Source organism: Ranitomeya imitator, chromosome 3 (assembly GCF_032444005.1).
Source record: "Ranitomeya imitator isolate aRanImi1 chromosome 3, aRanImi1.pri, whole genome shotgun sequence".
Taxonomy (NCBI): domain Eukaryota; kingdom Metazoa; phylum Chordata; class Amphibia; order Anura; family Dendrobatidae; genus Ranitomeya; species Ranitomeya imitator.
This window is the reverse complement of record NC_091284.1, coordinates 537,644,689-537,667,019: the sequence shown is the minus strand read 5'-3', so window position 1 is coordinate 537,667,019 and position 22,331 is coordinate 537,644,689. Positions and strand designations below refer to the sequence as shown.

Sequence of the window (22,331 nt, the reverse complement as noted above, 5' to 3'; positions counted from 1 at the left end):
GTGCCCGCCTGTGCATAATTTATACTCAATCTAACTATAGCTGTTATGTGAAGGCCTCAGAGGTTTGTTTGAGAACATTAGGGATTGAACCGCATTATAAAAACCAAGGAACACTTCGGGCAAGTCAGGGATAACATTGTGGAAAATATTAAAGCAAGGTTAAGTTATAAAAAAAATAGCCTAAGTGCTGAACTCCTCATGGAACACTGTTCAATCCATCATTTTAGAATGGAATGTGTATGTCACAACTATAAACCTACCAAAACATTGCCATCCACCTATACTGACATCCCGAGCAAGAAGAACGCTAATTAGCTATTTAGAGAAGCAACCAAGAGGCCCATAGTCATTCTGGAAAAGCTGCGGAGATCCACAGCTAAGGTGGGAGAATCTGTCCATAAGACAATTTATAGTTGTTTACTCTACAAATCTGACCTTTATGGAAGAGTGGAAATAAGAAAAACATATTTGAAAGCAAGCCATAAGTAGTCCAATTTGCAATTTGTAAAAGCCATATAGCGGAGCAGGGTTATCATGTGGAAATAGTTGCTCTGGTCAGATGAGACCAAAGTAAACATTTTTGGGCTGAATGCAAAACGCTGTGTGTGCTGAAAACTAAAAGCCCTGAAAACATCATCCCCACCATCAAACATGATGATGGTAGCATTAAACTGTGGGGATTCTTTCCTTCATCAGGGACAGGGAATCTCATCAGAGTTCATGAGAAGATGGATGGAGCTAAATACAGGACAATCCTGGAGGAAAACCTGTTACAGGCTGAAACAGACTAGAGACTTGGGTGTTCATTTGCCTTCCAGCAGGACAATGACCCCAAACATACTGCTAGCCTGCCATGGAATAGTTTAGATCAAAACATATTCATATGTTTGAAGGGCCGAGTCAAAGTACAGACCTAAATCTCATTGAGAATCCAAGAAAAGACTTGAAAATGGACGTTATTATTATTATTTATTATTATCGCGCCATTTATTCCATGGCGCTTTACATGTGAGGAGGGGTATACATAATAAAAACAGGTACAATAATCTTGAACAATACAAGTCACAACTGGTACAGGAGGAGAGAGGACCCTGCCCACGAGGGCTCACAATCTACAAGGGATGGGTGAGGATACAGTAGGTAAGGATAGAGATGGTTGTGCAGTGGTTTGGTCGATCGGTGATTACTGCAGGTTGTAGGCTTGCCAGAAGAGGTAGGTATTCAGGTTCTTTTTGAAGGTTTCGATGGTAGGTGAGAGTCTGATATGCTGTGGTAGAGAGTTCCAGAGTAGGGGTGATGCGCGAGAGAAACCTTGTATGTGATTGTGGGAAGAGGAGATAAGAGGGGAGTAGAGAAGGAGATCTTGTGAGGATCGGAGGTTGCGTTCAGCAAAGTACCGGGAGACGAGGTCACAGATGTATGGAGGAGACAGGTTGTGTATGGCTTTGTATGTCATGGCTAGGCTTTTGTACTGGAGTCTCTGGGCAATGGGGAGCCAGTGAAGGGATTGACAGAGGGGAGAGGCTGGAGAATAGCGAGGGGACAGGTGGATTAGTTGGGCAGCTGAGTTTAGAATAGATTGGAGGGGTGCAAAAGTGTTCGAGGGGGGCCACAGAGCAGGAGGTTGCAGTAGTCAAGGCGAGAGATGATGAGAGCATGGACTAGGGTTTTTGCAGATTCTTGGTTTAAGAATGTACGGATCCGAGAAATATTTTTGAGTTGAAGGCGGCAGGAAGTGGAAAGGGCTTGGATATGCGGTTTGAAGGAGAGATCAGTGTCAAGGATCACCCCGAGACAGCGAGCTTGTGGGACTGGGGAGAGTGGGCAGCCGTTTATTGTAATGGATAGGTTTGTTTGGGGGGGTCACGTGAGATGGGGGAAAGACAATGAATTCTGTTTTGTCCATGTTAAGTTTTAGGAATCTAGTGGAGAAGAAGGATGAAATAGCGGATAGACATTGAGGGATTCTGGTTAGTAGGGTGGTGATGTCTGGTGCAGAGATGTAGATCTGTTTGTCATCAGCATAGAGATGATACTGAAAACCGTGAGCTGTCCCAGGCCAAAAGTGTAAATGGATAAGAGCAGGGGCCCTAGAACTGAACCTTGCAGGACTCCGACAGATAGGGGGCGATGTGACGAGGTGGTGTGTGAATGGGAGACGCTGAATGTTCGGTATCAGGAGATCCAGGATAAGGCCAAGTCTGTGATGCCAAGGGATGAGAGGGTCTGTAGTAATAGAGAATGGTCCACTGTGTCAAAGGCAGAGGATAGGTCCAGGAGGAGGAGGATAGAGTAGTGTTGCTTGCTCTTGGTGGTTAATAGGTCATTGGTGACCTTAGTTAGGGCAGTTTAAGTGGAGTGGTGTGACCGGAAGCCTGATTGTAAGCGGTCAAAAAGGGAGCAGGAAGATAGATGGGAGGACAGTTCAAGATGGACGTGTTGTTCCAGTAGTATTGAGGCATAGGGGAGAAGTGATATAGGGTGATAGCTAGATACAGAGGATGGGTCAAGAGAGGGCTTTTTGAGGATAGGTGTGTTAGGGGTCGAGTTCCCGACTCTGCACAGGTGGAATCTCGGGCCATCTCCGCTGCAGTCTCCCATTCTTCTCCTGCCGCAGTGGAGCCTGCTTAGCGGAGACATCAGTCCCAGCGTCTTGCTCAGTCTGACTCTGTACAAAGAGTTACTGCTGCTTTTCCTGCTTCTGCAATTGAAGCCAGTGCTGGGCAGCGGCGAGCAGACGCTTCTAGGTCTAAGTCCTGCTTTTCTCGTTCTGAATAAGATCTCTCAGTTGATATCAAGGGTCACATGTTCAGATACTGCAGCTAAATCCATTGGTCCTTCGGGAAGGTCCTGTAGGTGCACAGGCTCTGTGGCAGCCTCTCATTGGTCCTTCTAGGAAGGTCATGTACTTGCTGTAACTATATAAAGCTCACATGGCCGCACGGCCATACGCTAGTATCTTTCTAAGTTATGTGCTTTGTGCCAATGTGGTTATGTAAGATTGTGTTCAGGGACAAGGCTGAAATAAGCCCCTAGAATGCTGGCACCTCCGGCGACGAGATTGTTTGTGTGTATTCAGGGACCTGGCTGAAATAAGCCCCTAGAATGCTGGCACCTCCGGCGAGGAGTTTTGTGTGCATGTATGACCACTGGCTGCTCTCAGTTGGGTAGTTAGCCTGTGCCTCTGTGAAGTCTAACAGGGTGCAGTGCTTTGCTTTCACAGCTACTCTGTGAAATAACAGAGCTAGTTCATACCGCCATATAGTGCCGCCGTTTGTAGCAGCAGGTTCTCCAGCACGGTGGACCCTGGGCTGCGAACGCATCTATAACAGTAAAACATCTCTATTTACTCGGTGCGTTCCGCTAGCCCTAACAGAATACTAGCGCCAGGGTCTGGCTAGTAAATGGCGGACATTCAGCAATCCTTGCGGTATATCCAGCAGCTGGAGAGTAGGTTGGCGGCTCTTGAGAGCACAACCTCAGCTGTGGATGTTACCGCAGTTGCTGTACAGGCTGCTAGCGTGGCTGCAGCAACCTTGTCCACTGCCACCCCTGTTCCGACATTATCTCACCTCCCGCTGCCAGAAAAATTTTCTGTACATAGCAAATCTTGTAGGGGAATCGTGAGTCAGTGCTCTATTTACCTCGAGCTCCTGGCTGCACGTTTTCCCACAGAGCAGGCAAAGGTGGGACTTATTGTGTATATCTTGTCAGACAGGGCACTGGAATGGGCTAGACCGCTGTGGGAGCGTGGCGATCATGTGGTGAAGAGTGCTCCGTTGTTCCTGAGCACTCTGAAACAGGTCTTTTTAGGACCTCGAGTCACCCATGACACGGCGCTCCAACTGCTGGCATTGACTCAGGGTTTGTCCTTGGTCAGCCATTTTGCTGTCCACTTCCGTACCCTAGCATCTGAGCTGGAGTGGCCGAATAAAGCCCTTATCCCCATATTTTGGAGGGGGCTGGCTGACCACGTGAAGGACGCTCTGGCCACTAGGGAGATTCCTGCCACACTGGAGAAGTTAATAGCTGTCTCCACTTGTATTGACCTCCGTTTTAATGAGCAGAGGTTAGAGCGAGCCCAGTGTAGGCAGAGGTTTCAGCTGGTTTCCACCTTCGCCAAACCTCTGGATTCCCCGGTCCTGGTCCCTGAGTCACATAAGGCCATGGAAGTGTCACGAGCGGGATCTAAGTCCCAGACCGCTTGTGCACTCAAGGTCTGTCATGTTTGCCAGCAGTCAGGGCATCTTGCCACCAGATGTACCCAGCGGTCGAGGAAACGTCAGCGTCTAGTGGTAGTAGGTGGAGGTACACTAGAAACGGCGAGATTTGCCTCCAAATTGTCCTTTAACCCCTTTACCCCCAAGGGTGGTTTGCACGTTAATGACCGGGCCAATTTTTACAATTTTGACCACTGTCCCTTTATGAGGTTATAACTCTGGAACGCTTCAATGGATCCTGGTGATTCTGACACTGTTTTCTCGTGACATATTGTACTTCATGACAATGGTAAAAATTCTTTGATAGTACCTGCGTTTATTTGTGAAAAAAACGGAAATTTGGCAAAAATTATGAAAATTTCGCACTTTTCCAACTTTGAATTTTTATGCAATTAAATCACAGAGATATGTCACACAAAATACTTAATAAGTAACATTTCCCACATGTCTACTTTACATCAGCACAATTTTGGAACCAAAATTTTTTTTTGTTAGGGAGTTATAAAGGTTAAAAGTTGACCAGCAATTTCTCATTTCTACAACACCATTTTATTTTAGGGACCACATCTCATTTGAAGTCATTTTGAGGGGTCTATATGATAGAAAATACCCAAGTGTGACACTATTCTAAAAACTACACCCCTCAAGGTGCTCAAAGCCATATTCAAGAAGTTTATTAACCCTTCTGGTGCTTCACAGGAATGTTTTGAATGTTTAAATAAAAATGAACATTTAACTTTTTTTCACAAAAAATTTAATTCAACTCCAATTTGTTTTATTTTACCAAGGGTAACAGGAGAAAATGGACCCCAAACATTGTTGTACAATTTGTCCTGAGTATGCCAATACCCCACATGTGGGGGTAAACCACTGTTTGGGCGCATGGCAGAGCTCGGAAGCGAAGGAGTGCCATTTGACTTTTCAATGCAAAATTGACTGGAATTGAGATGGGACGCCATGTTTCGTTTGGAGAGCCCCTGATGTGGCTAAACATTGAAACCCCCCACAAGTGACACCATTTTGGAAAGTAGACCCTCTAAGGAACTTATCTAGATGTGTGGTGCTTCACAGAAGTTTATAATGTAGAACCGTAAAAATAAAATATCATATTTTTTCACAAAAATTATCTTTTCGCCCCCAATTTTTTATTTTCCCAAGGGTAAGAGAAGAAATTGGACCCCAAAAGTTGTTGTACAATTTGTCCTGAGTACGCTGATAGCCCATATGTGGGGGTAAACCACTGTTTGGGCGGATGGGAGAGCTCGGAAAGGAAGGAGCGCCGTTTGACTTTTCAATGCAAAATTGACAGGAATTGAGATGGGACGCCATGTTGCGTTTGAAGAGCCACTGATGTGCCTAAACATTGAAACCCCCCACAAGTGACACCATTTTGGAAAGTAGACCCCCTAAGGAACTTATCTAGAGGTGTGGCCGTAAAAATAAAACAAAATTTTTTTCCCACAAAAATTATTTTTTTAGCCCCCAGTTTTGTATTTTCCTGAGGGTAACAGGAGAAATTGGACCCCAAAATTTGTTGCCCAATTTGTCCTGAGTGCGATGATACACCATATGTGGGGGGAACCACTGTTTGGGCACATGGGAGGGCTCAGAAGGGAAGGAGTGCCATTTGAATGCAGACTTAGATGGAATGGTCTGCAGGTGTCACATTGCGTTTGCAGAGCCCCTAATGTACCTAAACAGTAGAAACCCCCCACAAGTGACACCATTTTGGAAAGTAGACCCCCTTAGGAACTTATCTAGATGTGTGCTGAGCGCTTTGACCCACTAAGGGCTTCACAGAAGTTTATAATGGAGAGCCGTAAAAATAAAACAAAAATTTTTTCCCACAAAAATTATTTTTTAGCCCCCAGTTTTGTATTTTCCCGAGGGTAACAGGAGAAATTCGACCCCACAATTTGTTGTCCAATTTGTCCTGAGTGCGCTGATACCCCATATGTGGGGGGAAACACTGTTTGGGCGCATGGGAGGGCTCGGAAGGGAAGGAGCTCCATTTGGAATGAGGACTTAGATGGAATGGTCTGCAGGTGTCACATTGCATTTGCAGAGCCCCTAATGTACCTAAACAGTAGAAACCTCCCACAAGTGACACCATTTTGGAAACTAGACCCCCTAAGGAATCCATCTAGATGTGTTGTGATAGCTTTGAACCCCCAAGCGTTTCACTACAGTTTGTAACGCAGAGCCGTGAAAATTAAAAAAAAAAATCTTTCCCCCCCAAATTATTTTTTAGCCCCCAGTTTTGTATTTTCCCGAGGGTAAGAGGAGAAATTCGACCCCAAAAGTTGTTGTCCAATTTGTCCTGAGTACGCTGATACCCCGTATGTTGGGGGAAACCACCGTTTGAGCGCATGGCAGAGCTCGGAAGGGAAGGAGTGCCATTTGGAATGCAGACTTAGATGGAATGGTCTGCAGACGTCACATTGCGTTTGCAGAACCCCTAATGTACCTAAACAGTAGAAACCCCCCACAAGTAACCCCATATTGGAAACTAGACCCCCCAGGGAACTAATCTAGATGTGTTGTGAGAACTTTGAACCCCCAAGTGTTTCACTACAGTTTATAACGCAGAGCCGTGAAAATAAAAAAAAAATTTTTTTCCCACAAAAAATATGTTTTAGCCCCGAGTTTTGTATTTTCCCAAGGGTAACAGGAGAAATTGGACCCCAAAAGTTGTTGTCCTATTTGTCCTGAGTACGCTAATACCCCATATGTTGGGGTAAACCCCTGTTTGGGCACACGGGAGAGCTCGGAAGGGAAGAAGCACTGTTTTACTTTTTCAACGCAGAATTGGCTGGAATTGAGATCGGACGCCATGTCGCGTTTGGAGAGCCCCTGATGTGCCTAAACAGTGGAAACCCCACAATTATAACTGAAACCCTAATCCAAACACATCCCTAACCCTAATCCCAACAGTAACCCTAACCACACCTCTAACCCAGACACACCCCTAACCCTAATCCCAACCCTATTCCCAACCGTAAATGTAATCTAAACCCTAACTGTAACTTTAGCCCCAACCCAAACTGTAGCCCTAGCCCTAACCCTAGCCCTAACCCTAATCCTAACCCTAGCCCTAACCCTAGCCCTAACCCTAGCCCTAGCCCTAACCTTAACCCTAGCCCTAACCCTAGCCCTAGCCCTAACCCTAGCCCTAACCCTAACCCTAGCCCTAACCCTAGCCCTAACCCTAGCCCTAGCCCTAACCCTAGCCCTAACCCTAGCCCTAGCCCTAACCCTAGCCCTAGCCCTAACCCTAACCCTAGCCCTAACCCTAGCCCTAGCCCTAACCCTAACCCTAGCCCTAACCCTAACCCTAGCCCTACCCCTAACCCTAGCCCTAACCCTAGCCCTAACCCTAGCCCTAACTCTAACCCTAGCCCTAATGGGAAAATGGAAATAAATACATTTTTTTAATTTTTCCCTAACTAAGGGGGTGATGAAGGGGGGTTTGATTTACTTTTATAGCGGGTTATTTAGCGGATTTTTATGATTGGCAGCCGTCACACACTGAAAGACGCTTTTTATTGCAAAAAATATTTTTTGCGTTACCACATTTTGAGAGCTATAATTTTTCTATATTTTGGTCCACAGAGTCATGTGAGGTCTTGTTTTTTGCGGGACGAGTTGACATTTTTATTGGTATCATTTTCGGGCACGTGACATTTTTTGATCGCTTTTTATTCCAGAATGACCAAAAACCAGCTATTCATGAATTTCTTTTGGGGGAGGCGTTTATACCGTTCCGCGTTTGGTAAAATTGATAAAGCAGTTTTATTCTTCGGGTCAGTACGATTACAGCGACACCTCATTTATATCATTTTTTTATGTTTTGGCGCTTTTATACGATAAAAACTATTTTATAGTAAAAATAATTATTTTTGCATCGCTTTATTCTCAGGACTATAACTTTTTTATTTTTTTGCTGATGATGCTGTTTGGCAGCTCGTTTTTTGCGGGACAAGATGACGTTTTCAGCGGTACCATGGCTATTTATATCTGTCTTTTTGATCGCGTGTTATTCCACTTTTTGTTCGGCGATATGATAATAAAGCGTTGTTTTTTGCCTCGTTTTTTTTTTTTTTTCTTACGGTGTTTACTGAAGGGGTTAACTAGTGGGCCAGTTTTATAGGTCGGGCCGTTACAGACGCGGCGATACTAAATATGTGTACTTTTATTGTTTTGTTTTTTTTATTTAGATAAAGAAATGTATTTATGGGAACAATATTTTTTTTTTTTTCATTATTTTGGAATATTTTTTTTTATTTTTTTTTTACACATTTGAAAAATTTTTTTTTTACTTTTTTACTTTGTCCCGGGGGGGACATCACAGATCAGTGATCTGACAGTTTGCACAGCACTCTGTCAGATCACTGATCTGACATGCAGCGCTGCAGCCTTCACAGTGCCTGCTCTGAGCAGGCTCTGTGAAGCCACCTCCCTCCCTGCAGGACCCGGATCCGCGGCCATCTTGGATCCGGGGCTCGAGCAGGGAGGGAGGGAGGTAAGACCCTCGCAGCAACGCGATCACATCGCGTTGCTGCAGGGGGCTCAGGGAAGCCCGCAGGGAGCCCCCTCCCTGCGCGGTGCTTCCCTGCACCGCCGGCACATCGCGATCATCTTTGATCGCGGTGTGCCAGGGGTTAATGTGCCGGGGGCGGTCCGTGACCGCTCCTGGCACATAGTGCCGGATGTCAGCTGCGATAAACAGCTGACACCCGGCCGCGATCGGCCGCGCTCCCCCCGTGAGCGCCGCCGATCGCGCTGGACGTACTATCCCGTCCATGGTCATAGGGGCCCACCCCACATGGACGGGATAGTACGTCCGATGTCAGAAAGGGGTTAAGGGGACAATTACTATAGGCTCATCCTTCCACTCGGTAGAGCTCTGCATGGATTCTGGGGCGGAGGGCAATTTTATGTCTTCTGCCTTCGCCCAATGTCACGCAATACCCCTGGTAATGCTAGCTCAACCAGTAACGGTACGAGTGGTGAATGGGTCGACACTGCCCTCACAGATCACACACCAGACCATCCCTTTTACTTTGTCCATTTCGCCATCCCATCAGGAGATTATATCTCTGCTCGTCATTCCTGAGGGAATTGATGAGGTCCCATTGGGGATACCTTGGCTACGGTACCACTCTCCTCATATCGAGTGGTCCTCAGGCAGAATTTTGGGATGGGGTGAATCTTGTGGGGATAGGTGTCAGAGGGAGTGCGTTCAGGTTGCTACTACAGAGGTACCCGCAGATCTTTCCTCTCTCCCCAAGCAATATTGGCCCTATGCAGACGTGTTTTCCAAAAAGGTGGCGGAGACCCTTCCGCCCCATCGCCCCTATGACTGTCCTATTGATCTCTTGCCTGGTGCTGAGCCTCCCCGGGGTCGAGTCTATCTGTTATCTCTCCCGGAGATGGAGGCAATGTCTGAGTACATTCAAGAGAATCTGGCAAGAGGGTTCATCAGGAAGTCAGTGTCACCTGCTGGGGCTGGGTTCTTCTTTGTGCAGAAGAATGGGGAACTGTGTCCATGCATAGATTATAGGGGTCTTAACGCCATCACCGTTAGGAATAATTATCCTTTGCCCCTGATATCTGAGCTTTTTGATAGGCTTCGGGGAGCAAGGGTATTTACTAAATTAGATCTGCGGGGTGCTTACAACCTGATTCACATCCATGAGGGGGACGAATGGAAGACGGCTTTTAACACCAGGGGTGGGTACTATGAATATCTGGTGATGACCTTCGGGCTCTGTAATGCCCCAGCTGTTTTCCAAGACTTTGTGAACGGCATCTTCCGGGATATGCGCTCCACCTTGGTCATAGTCTATCTGGATGATATTCTCATTTACTCTCCAGATATTGACTCCCACCGGAGAGATGTTTGCAAAGTCTTTGACCTCCTACGGGCAAACTCCCTCTATGCCAAGTTGGAGAAGTTTGTGTTCGAGCAGGAGTCTTTACCTTTCCTGGGCTATATCATCTCCGCCCAGGGATTGGCTATGGATCCTGCCAAACTCCAGGCTGTGATGGACTGGCAGGAACCCCATTCTCTTAAAGCGGTGCAGCGCTTTATGGGGTTCATTAACTACTATCGCCAGTTCATTCCACACTTCTCAACTTTGGTAGCTCCCTTGGTTGCCCTCATCAAGAAGGGAGCAAATCCCAAATTGTGGTCTGAGGAGGTCTCCAAGGCCTTTATCTCCATTAATTCACACTTCGCTAGCGCTCCCATCCTACATCGCCCCGATGTAGATAAGCCATTTATAATGGAGGTGGATGCCTCATCTGTTGGTGCTGGAGCAGTCCTTTCCAAAAGGATGCTCAAGGTTTGAAGCATCCTTGCTTTATCTTCTCTAATACCTTCTCACCAGCAGAGAGGAATTATTCCATCGGGGACAGGGAGTTGCTAGCCATTAAGTTGGCTTTCTCGGAGTGGATACATCTCTTGGAACGAGCTCGTTTTCCCTTCCAAGTCTTCACAGATCACAAGAATTTGGTTTACCTGCAGACAGCCCAGCGGTTAAATTCTCGCCAGGCCAGATGGTCCTTGTTTTTCTCCCGCTTTCATTTTACCCTTCATTTTCTTTCTGGGGAGAAGAACATTCGTGCTGATGCTCTCTCTTGCTCTGTTGTATCATCTGTGGAGGAGGAAGAGGAGCCTCGGCTTATTGTCCCCACCGAGAATCTAAGAACTGTGCCCCCGGTTTTGTTAGAGTCTGTGCCTCCGGGCAAGACTTTTGCACCATTCAGTTTGCGACTGGAGGTTCTCTCTTGGTCTCACTCGGCCAGTGTGGGTGGACATTTTAGTTCCAAAAGGACATCTGAGTTACTGGTGAGGACATATTGGTGGCCGCATATGGCTCGTGATGTCACAGACTATGTTCGGGTGTGTGTCTCTTGCGCCAAGAACAAGTCTCCTCGGCAACGGCCAGCTGGGTTGCTCTATCCTCTGCCGGTGGCGGACAGGCCCTGGGAGATTGTCAGGATGGACTTTGTGGTAGGCTTACCCAAGTCTCGTAGCTGCACCATTATCTGGGTGATCACCGATCATTTTTCCAAAATGGTTCATTTGGTGCCTCTTCCACAACTACCTTCTGCATGGGCTCTGGCAGCGTTGTTCATCAAGCATATCTTTCGCCTACACGGTATGCCAGACAAGATTCTCAGTGACCGGGGTCCCCACTTTGCGTCTCGTTTCTGGAGAGAGCTTTGTTGTCTGCTCAGTATTAAGTTGAATCTCTCCTTGGCTTATCATCCCGAGATGAATGGGTTGGTTGAGAGGGTCAATCAGACTCTGGTCACATATTTACGACATTTTGTTTCTGCCAGGCAGGATGACTGGGCATCCTTGTTACAGTGGGCAGAGTTTGCCCTTAACAACGCAGTAGCCGACTCCACCGGTCAGACTCCTTTCCTCCTTAATTACGGCCAGCATCCACAGGTTCCTGTGCCTATGCCCTTGTCTGGGCAGTGGAGGCACGGGACATTTGGGACCGCACTCAGGATGCCATCCGTGCCGCCAAGGAGAGAATGAGGTCCTCCGCCATTGCACATTGGCGCCCTGCCCCGACCTTTGCTCCTCGCGACTTGGTGTGACTCTCCGCCCGTAACATCAGGCTGTGTCTTGAGTCCACTAAGTTTGCACCGCGCTACTTGGGTCCCTTCAAGATCCTCGAACAGGTTAATCCTGTGGTCTACCATCTAGCCCTTCCTCCACGCCTTGGTATCACCGACACCTTTCATGTGTCCCTCCTTAAGCCCGTGTACATGTCCCAGTTTTCTGAGTCATCTGTCGGGACATCCGGTTCATCTACGGATGATTACAAGGTGAATGCTTTTTTGGGGTGCAAGGTGGTACGTGGCAAAAAAATTTATTTGGTGTACTGGAAGGGTTACGGTCCTGAGGATAGGTCCTGGGAGCCTGTTGAGCACATTCAAGCTCTGCAGCTCATTGCAGCCTTCGAGCGTAGCGAGGCCCAAATAGGGGGGCCCTAGGAGGTGGGTAATGTTAGGGGTCGAGTTCCCGCCTCTGCACAGGGGAAATCTTGGGCAATCCCCGCTGCGGTCTCCCATTCTTCTCCTGCCGCAGTGGAGCCTGCTCAGCGAAGACATGAGTCCCAGGGTCTTGCTCAGTCTGACTCTGTACAAAGAGTTACTGCTGCTTTTCCTGCTTCTGCCACTGGGCAGCAGTGAGCAGACGCTTTTAGGACTAAGTCCTGCTTTTCTCGTTCTGAGCTTGCCCAGAGTAAGATCTCTCAGTGGAGATCGAGGGTCACATGTTCAGATACTGCAGCTAAATCCATTGGTCCTTCAGGAAGGTCCTGTAGGTGCTCAGGCTCTGTGGCAGCCTCTCATTGGTCCTTCTAGGAAGGTCATGTACTTGCTGCAACTATTTAAAGCTCGCATGGCCGCACGGCCATGCACTAGTATCTTTCTAAGTTATGTGCTTTGCGCCAATGTGGTCATGTAAGATTGTGTTCAGGGACCAGGCTGAAATAAGCCCCTAGAATGCTGGCACCTCCGGCGAGGAGATAGTGTTTGTGTGTATTCAGGGACCTGGCTGAAATAAGCCCCTAGAATGCTGGCACCTCCAGCGAGGAGTTTTGTGTGCATGCATGACCACTGACTGCTCTCAGTTGGGTAGTTAGCCTGTGCCTCTGTGAAGTCTAACAGGGCGTAGTGCTTTGCTTTCACAGCTACTCTGTGAAATAACAGAGCTAATTCATACCGCCAAATAGTGCTGTCGTTTGCTAGCAGCAGGTTCTCCAGCACGGTGGACCCCGGGCTGCGAACGCATCTATAACAATAAAACATCTCTATTTACTTGGTGCGTTCTGCTAGCCCTAACAAGGTGTGATTGAGGCATGTTTAACCCCTTCAAGTCGCGGCCCTTTTTCATTTTTGCGTTTTCGTTTTTCGCTCCCCTCCTTCCCTGAGCCATAACTTTTTTATTTTTCCATCAATATGGTCATGTGAGGGCTTATTTTTTGCGGGACAAGTTGTACTTTTGAAAGACACCATTGGTTTTACCATGTCTTTTACTAGAAAACGGGAAAAAAATTCCAAGTGCGGTGAAATTGCAACCAAAGTGCAATCCCACACTTGTTTTTTGTTTGGCTTTTTTGCTAGGTTCACTAAATGCTAAAACTAACCTGCCATTATGATTATCTAGGTCATTACGAGTTCATAGACACCTAACATGACAAGGTTATTTTTTATCTAAGTGGTAAAAAAAAATTCCAAACTTTGCTAAAAAAAAAAAAAAAAAGTGCCATTTTCCGATACCCGTAGCGTCTCCATTTTTCGTGATCTGGGGTCGGGTGAGGGCTTATTTTTTGCGTGCCGAGCTGATGTTTTTAATGATACCATTTTTGTGCAGATACGTTCTTTTGCTCGCCCGTTATTGCATTTTAATGTAATGTCGCGGCGACCAAAAAACGTAATTCTGGCGTTTCGGATTTTTTTCTCGCTACGCCGTTTAGCGATCAGGTTAATGCTTTTTTTTATTTGATAGATCGGGCGATTCTGAACACGGCGATACCAAATACGTGTAGGTTTGTTTTTTTTTTAATTGTTTTATTTAGGATGGGGCGAAAGGGGGGTGATTTAAAGTTTTATATTTTTTATATTTTTTTCATATTTTTAAAAACATTTTTTTTTTACTTGTGCCATGCTTCAATAGCCTCCATGGGAGGCTAGAAGCTGGCATAGCCTGATCGGCTCTGCTACATAGCAGCGATCATCAGATCGCTGCTATGTAGCAGAAATGCAGGTGTGCTGTGAGCGCCGACCACAGGGGGGCGCTCACAGCAGACCTGCATCAGTAACCATAGAGGTCTCAAGGACCTTTATGGTTACCTTCCTAATGCATCGCCGACCCCGATCATGTGACGGGGGTCGGCGATGACGTCATATCCGGCAGCCCGGCCGGATGCGGTAGTTAAATGCCGCTGTCTGTGTTTGACAGCGGCATTTAACAGGTTAATAGCGGCGGGTGAATAGCGATTTCACCCGCCGCTATTGCGCGCACATGTCAGCTGTACAAAACAGCTGACATGTCGCGACTTTGATGTGGGCTCACCGCCGGAGCCCACATCAAAGGGGGAGACACGATATGAGCAGTACATGTACTGCTCATGTCATGAAGGGAAAACACCAGTTGTGACAGGTTGAAGAGATGGGTTAGAGTTGGGTTGAAAACTGTGGCGAGGTTTGGGATGGAGTGGGAAGGGATCGGGTCAAGTGCACAGGTGGTGAGATGCGATCCTGAGAGTAGAGTGGAGAGTCGATCTTCTGTAATAGTGGAGAAGTTGTTTTTGGAGGTGGAGGGCTGGGTATTTGGGAGGAAGGGCTCTGGGGGTTGTCAACTAAAACTATCTCTCATGTTCTCAATCTTCTGCTTGAAAAATGAGGCAAAGTCTTCAGCTGAGATGAGTGGGGAGGGAGGAGGTGCTGGGAGACGGAGGAGAGAGTTGAAGGTGTTGAATAACTGTTTAGGGTTGTGAGAAAGGGAGGATATGAGAGATAAGAAGTAGGTTTGTTTATCTGTGGTGAGTGTGGTCTTGAAAGTAGTGAGGGACAGTTTGAATGCGATAAAGTGCTTGTTGTGTTTGGAGACAGAGGATTGTATGTTAAGGAACAGTTCTGAGGAGGAGGTGAGATGGATGGGGAGGATTGAAGAGGAGATGAACAGTTCTTTACTAGGAGTAGTGATTAGGGGAGTTTGCATAAAGTGAAGAATTATAGGGGTGAAAGTGAAAACAAACAGAAACATTGTTTACAGTGACTTGCCAGTTACCTTCAGTTCCCTTCTGGTTCAATTATGATTTTAATTCTAAATTAATCTACGTTCACAATCTCTCTCCATCCAATCTCACTGAGATAGATGTAGTTTGCAAAGAAGAATGGGCAAACATTTCAGCCTCTAGCTGTGCAAAGCTGCTACAGACATACCCCAAAAAACTTGTAATGGTAATGGCAGTGAAAGTAGACCCAACAAATTATTGACTCAAGGAGGCTGAAAACAAATGCATGTCACTGTTTTCAGATTGATATTTTTTAAATATTTAGAAGACCATATATCATTTCCTTTACATTTCACAAATACTTGCTACTTTATGTTGGTATATCACATAAAATTCAAATGAAAACTTTTAGGTTTGTGGGTGTAATTTGAAACAATGTGGAAAAGATCACAGAGTATGAGTACATTTTCAAGGCACTGTATATAAAAATTCTCTGAAATTTAGATAATTTAGCAATTTTCAAAATGTAAATTTTTATGCTTTCATGGAAATAGTCACACCATACAAAATGGTTCGTAAATATCATTTCAAAGGTGTCTATTTTGTATCAGAATACTTTTTCCAGCATTATTTTAATTTGTTAAAATGTCTGACGGGTTTAAAGCTTAGCAACAAATTTATATTTCTTTAATAAAATTTACAAATCCTATTCTTTAGTGCCCTATTCAGGTTGAAATATCTTTGAGGGGTTAATTTAATGAAAAAATAACAAAAGTGTTACTATTTTAAAAACTGTACTCTCTAGTGTATTCAAAACTTCCGTCAGAAAGTTTCTTAAAGGAGTTTTCCAAGTAATATAAAAAAGCATACATTTAACCCCTTCCTGACCCAGCCTATTTTGACCTTAAAGACCTTGCCGTTTTTTGCAATTCTGACCAGTGTCCCTTTATGAGGTAATAACTCAGGAACGCTTCAACGGATCCTAGCGGTTCTGAAACTGTTTTTTCATGACATATTGGGCTTCATGATAGTGGTAAATTTAAGTCAATAAATGCTGCGTTTATTTGTGATAAAAATGGAAATTTGGCGAAAATTTTGAAAATTTTGCAATTTTCACATTTTGAATTTTTATTCTGTTAAACCAGAGAGTTATGTGACACAAAATAGTTAATAAATAACATTTCCCACATGTATACTTTAAATCAGCACAATTTTGGAAACAAAATTTGTTTTTTGCTAGGAAGTTATAAGAGTTAAAATTTGACCAGCGATTTCTCATTTTTACAACGAAATTTACAAAACCATTTTTTTTAGGGACCACCTCACATTTGAAGTCAGTTTGAGGGGTCTATATGGCTGAAAACACCCAAAAGTGACACCATTCTAAAAACTGCACCCCTCAAGGTACTCAAAACCACATTCAAGAAGTTTATTAACCCTTCAGGTGCTTCACAGCAGCAGAAGCAACATGGAAGGAAAAAATGAACATTTAACTTTTTAGTCACAAAAACTATATTTTAGCAACAATTTTTTTATTTTCCCAATGGTAAAAGGAGAAACTGAACCATGAAAGTTGTTTTCCAATTTGTCCTGAGTACGCTGATACCTCATATGTGGGGGTAAACCACTGTTTGGGCGCACGGCAGGGCTTGGAAGGGAAGGAGCGCCATTTGACTTTTTGAATGAAAAATTGGCTCCACTCTTTAGCGGACACCATGTCACGTTTGGAGAGCCCCCGTGTGCCTAAAAATTGGAGCTCCCCCACAAGTGACCCCATTTTGGAAACTAGACGCCCCAAGGAACTTATATAGATGCATAGTGAGCACTTTGAACCCCCAGGTGCTTCGCAAATTGATCCGTAAAAATGAAAAAGTACTTTTTTTCATAACAAAATTCTTTTAGCCTCAATTTTTTCATTTTCACATGGGCAACAGGATAAAATGGATCCTAAAATTTGTTGGGCAATTTCTCCTGAGTACACCAATACCTCACATGTGGGGGTAAACCACTGTTTGGGCACAAGGTAAGGCTCGGAAGGGAAGGAGCGCCATTTGACTTTTTGAATGAAAAATTATCTCCATCGTTAGCGAACACCATGTCGCGTTTGGAGAGCCCCTGTGTGCCTAAACATTGGCGCTCCCCCACAAGTGACCCCATTTTGGAAACTAGACCCCCCAAGGAACTTATCTAGATGCCTAGTGAGCACTTTAAACCCTCAGGTGCTTCACAAATTGATCTGTAAAAATGAAAAAGTACTCTTTTTTAACAAAAAAATTCTTTTCGCCTCAATTTTTTCATTTTCACATGGGCAATAGGATAAAATGGATCATAAAATTTGTTGCGCAATTTCTCCCAAGTATGCCGATACCTCATATGTGGGGGTAAACCACTGTTTGGGCACACGGCAGGGCTCGGAAGGGAAGGCGCGCCATTTGACTTTTTGAATGGAAAATTAGCTCCAATTGTTAGCGGACACCATGTCACGTTTGGAGAGCCCCTGTGTGCCTAAACATTGGAGCTCCCCAACAAGTGACCTCATTTTGGAAACTAGACCCCCCAAGGAAGTTATCTAGATGCATATTGAGCACTTTAAACCCCCAGGTGCTTCACAGAAGTTTATAACGCAGAGCCATGAAAATAAAAAATAATTTTTCTTTTCTCAAAAATGATTTTTTAGCCTGGAATTTCCTATTTTACCAAGAGTAATAGGAGAAATTGGACACCAAATGTTGTTGTCCAGTTTGTCCTGCGTATGCTGATACCCCATATATGGGGGTAAACCACTGTTTGGGCACACGGCAGGGCTCGGAAGGGAAGGCACGCCATTTGGCTTTTTAAATGGAAAATTAGCTCCAATCATTAGCGGACACCATGTCACGTTTGGAGAGCCTCTGTGTGCCTAAACATTGGAGATCCTCCAGAAATGACCCCATTTTGGAAACTAGACCCCCAAAGGAACTAATCTAGATGTGTGGTGAGGACTTTGAACCCCCAAGTGCTTCACAGAAGTTTATAACGCAGAGCCATGAAAATTAAAAAAAAAATTATTTTCTCAAAAATGATCTTTTAGCCTGCAATTTTTTATTTTCACAAGGGTAACAGGAGAAATTTGACCCCAAATTTTGTTGTCCAGTTTCTCCTGAATACGCTGATATCCCATATGTGGGGGTAAACCACTGTTTGGGCACATGCTGGGGCTCGGAAGTGAAGTAGTGATGTTTTGAAATGCAGACTTTGATGGAATGGTCTGCGGGCGTCACGTTGCGTTTGCAGAGCCCCTGATGTGGCTAAACAATAGAAACCCCCCACAAGTGACCCCATTTTGGAAACTAGACCCCGAAAGGAACTTATCTAGATGTGTGGTGAGCACTTTGAATCCCCAAGTGCTTCATAGAAGTTTATAATGCAGAGCCGTGAAAATAATAAATACGTTTTCTTTCCTCAAAAATAATTATTTAGCCCAGAATTTTTTATTTTCCCAAGGGTTACAGGAGAAATTGGACCCCAAAAGTTGTTGTCCAGTTTCTCCTGAGTATGCTGATACCCCAATGTGTGGAGGTAAACCACTGTTTGGGCACATGCCGGGGCTCGGAAGGGAAGTAGTGACTTTTGAAATGCAGACTTTGATGGAATGGTCTGCGGGCGTCACGTTGCGTTTACAGAGCCCCTGGTGTGCCTAAACAGTAGAAACCCCCCACAAGTGACCCCATTTTAGAAACTAGACCCCCCAAGGAACTTATCTAGATATGTGGTGAGCACTTTGAACCCCGAAGTGCTTCACAGACATTTACAACGTAGAGCCGTGAAAATAAAAAATCATTTTTCTTTCCTCAAAAATGATGTTTTAGCAAGCATTTTTTTATTTTCACAAGGGTAACAGGAAAAATTGGACCCCAGTAATTGTTGCGCAGTTTATCCTGAGTATGCTGGTACCCCATATGTGGGGGTAAACCACTGTTTGGGCGCACATCGGGGCTCGGAATTGAGGGAGCACCATTTGACTTTTTGAATACGAGATTGGCTGGAATCAATGGTGGCGCCATGTTGCGTTTGGAGACCCCTGATGTGCCTAAACCGTGGTAACCCCTCAATTCTACCTCCAACACTAACCCCAACACACCCCTAACTCTAATCCCAACTGTAGCCATAACCCTAATCACAGCCCTAACCAAAACCCTAATTCCAACCCTAACCCTAAGGCTATGTGCCCACGTTGCGGATTCGTGTGAGATTTTTCAGCATCATTTTTGAAAAATCCGCGGGTAAAAGGCACTGCGTTTTACCTGCGGATTTACCGTGGATTGCCAGTGTTTTTTGTGCGGATTTCACCTGCGGATTCCTATTGAGGAACAGGTGTAAAACGCTGCGGAATCCGCACAAAGAATTGACATGCTGCGGAAAATATAATGCAGCGTTTCCGCGCGGTATTTTCCGCACCATGGGCACAGCGGATTTGGTTTTCCATAGGTTTACATGGTACTGTAAACCTGATGTCACACTGCTGCGAATCCGCAGCGGCCAATCCGCTGCGGATCCGCAGCCAAATCCGCACCGTGTGCACATAGACTAATTCTAAAGGTATGTGCACACGCTGCGGAAAACGCTGCGGATCCGCAGCAGTTTCCCATGAGTTTACAGTTCAATGTAAACCTACGGGAAACAAAAATCGCTGTACACATGCTGCGGAAAAACTGCACGGAAACGCAGCGGTTTACATTCCGCAGCATGTCACTTCTTTGTGCGGATTCCGCAGCGGTTTTACAACTGCTCAAATAGAAAATCGCAGTTTTAAAACTGCAGTGAAATGCGCAGAAAAAACGTGGTAAATCCGCCATAAATCCACAGCGGTTTAGCACTGCGGATTTATCAAATCCGCAGCGGAAAATTCCGCAGAGGACCAGAATACGTGTGCACATACCGAAACCCTAACCCTAGCCCTAACCCTAGCCCTAACCCTAACCCTAGCCCTAACCCTAGCCCTAGCCCTAACCCTAGCCCTAACCCTAACCCTAACCCTAGCCCTAACCCTAGCCCTAACCCTAACCGTATTCTAACATTAGTGGGAAAAAAAATCTTTATTTTTTTATTGTCCCTACCTATGGGGGTGACAAAGGGGGGGGGTCATTTATTATTTTTTTTATTTTGATCACTGTGATATAATCTATCTCAGAGATCAAAATGCACTTTGGAACGAATCTGCCGGCCGGCAGATTCGGCGGGCACACTGCGCATGCGCCCGCCATTTTGGAAGATGGCGGCGCCCAGGGAGAAGACGGACGGACCCCAGCAGGATCGGTAAGTATGATGGGGTGGGAGAGAGCACGATGGGGATCGGAGCATGGGGGGTGGATCGGAGCGCGGGAGGGGTGGAACGGAGTACGGGGGGTGGAACGGAGCACGGGGGGGTGGATCGGAGTGCAGGGGGGGTGATTGGAGCACGGGGGGGTGATTGGAGCATGGGGGGAGTGGACAAGAGCACGGGGGAGCAGAGCACAGGATGGAGGGGAGCCGGAGCAGTGTACCGGACAGATCTGAGGGCTGGGGGGGGGGGCGATCGGTGGGGTGGGGGCACATTAGTGTTTCCAGCCATGGCCGATGATATTGCAGCATCGGCCATGGCTGGATTGTAATATTTCACCAGTTATAATAGGTGAAATATTACAAATCGCTCTGATTGGCAGTTTCACTTTCAACAGCCAATCAGAGCGATCATAGCCATGGGGGGGTGAAGCCACCCCCCCTGGGCTAAACTACCACTCCCCCTGTCCCTGCAGATCGGGTGAAATGGGAGTTAACCCCTTCACCCGATCTGCAGGGACGCGATCTTTCCATGACGCCACATAGGCGTCATGGGTCGGATTGGCACCGACGTTCATGACGCCTACGTGGCGTCATGGGTCGGGAAGGCGTTAAATATTAAATATTCTTCTAAGTACTGTATCTTTATTTAGCAAAAATGTATGCTTTACCTACTGAACTTGATGCCAATGTCACATTTCCACCAGGACCTTCTCCTGCAACATCTCCTTCTGTTGAGAGGCATCACCCTATTCATTTTGCGGGTGATGATTTTAATTGAAAATACATTGGAATCCGAAGTTCAGGATGGCACACACTCTCTCCAGACCCTTAGATTTGGGTTGCTGGGACCTATCCACTCTGGCAGTATGGGTGCGTGCTGTACAGCTGGAGTTATAAGCTCTCTGCTCCATCGAACCGGAGAGCATCCCACCCTACTTTATAAATCTTTAAGCTTTCCACTATTAGCTGCCAGACATAGACTTGTTCTTCTCTGGTTCAGTCCTGTCTCTTAGCTTCTTGTTGTTTTCATTGCTCCTTATTTTGACCTTGGCTCATGTTTTCTGACTATTTTTTGGACCTGGTTTATACCCTGTGTAAGTGCAGATCATTTTTTAGAGGTTAAAGGGTGTTGGTGTTTCTCTGGAATCAGCGAGTGCGAGTGGCTTGTACCAAGTCTGTCCAAGGTAGTCTTTTCGAACCTGTGGCCTCAGACAAACTTTACAGTCAGGATTTTAAACATGACAACTGCCAGGGCATGCAGTAAGATGGATTGCGTGAAGAACAAGGCAGATGCACTAAAACTGCCGGGTTGACTGAGAAGAATGTTCATTCACAGTCAGCTCAAGAAAGGTGTTTAGCTCCTCTTTTCTCTGCCGCCACTCAGTGTCCTGTCAGGTTGACTGAACAGAGGAATGTGTGTTGACAATGCTTGACCAGATGCTGCTTTAAGGGTACCGCTGTCTAGTGCTTTAAGTAGGCCATCCTACACCTATTGCATGTTCTCTGAGATCTAGGACGGGTTGTTATTGATGGTAGCCACTATATTGGAATCCTGACAGAGTGCAGTAGATAAAGCATACCTTTTTGCTTTATAAGGGTATTTATTAAAATATTTAATATTTAAATGTGTATAAATTATTTTATTTAGTTATTTTAGTACAATTCTTGGAGAACCTCTTTAACTGTTCAGATGTTTCACATAAATTAATGCAATGTAGAATAAAAGAATAAAAATCATATTTTTTCCAGTAAAATATTGCTTTAGCAATAATTTTTCACTTTCACAAGGAGTAATAGGAGAGAATGAACCCCCAAATATATAATGCAATTTCTCCCAAATGCCATAATATCTATGTGTGGTCAAAAACAACAGTTTTGTCACATGGCAATGCTTAGAAGGGAAAGAGCACCATTTTGATTTTTGGAGAAAAAGTTTGGCTGGAACAAACTGCGGAAGCCATGCTGCATTTGCAAATTTGGATAGGTGCCAAAGCAGCATAACCCCCCAAGTGACCTTATCTTGAAATCTTTACTATTCAAATAA

The 22,331-nt window shown here is 45.4% G+C and overlaps 1 protein-coding gene across 2 annotated transcripts in view; it reads right to left on the bottom strand.

Annotated features, from left to right (window-relative positions):
* The window catches only part of LOC138670461 (gamma-aminobutyric acid receptor subunit gamma-3-like), a 1,219,385-nt gene that overhangs the window by 1,095,521 nt on the left and 101,533 nt on the right, over positions 1–22,331 (bottom strand). The gene's annotated exons all lie outside the window — the stretch shown is intronic.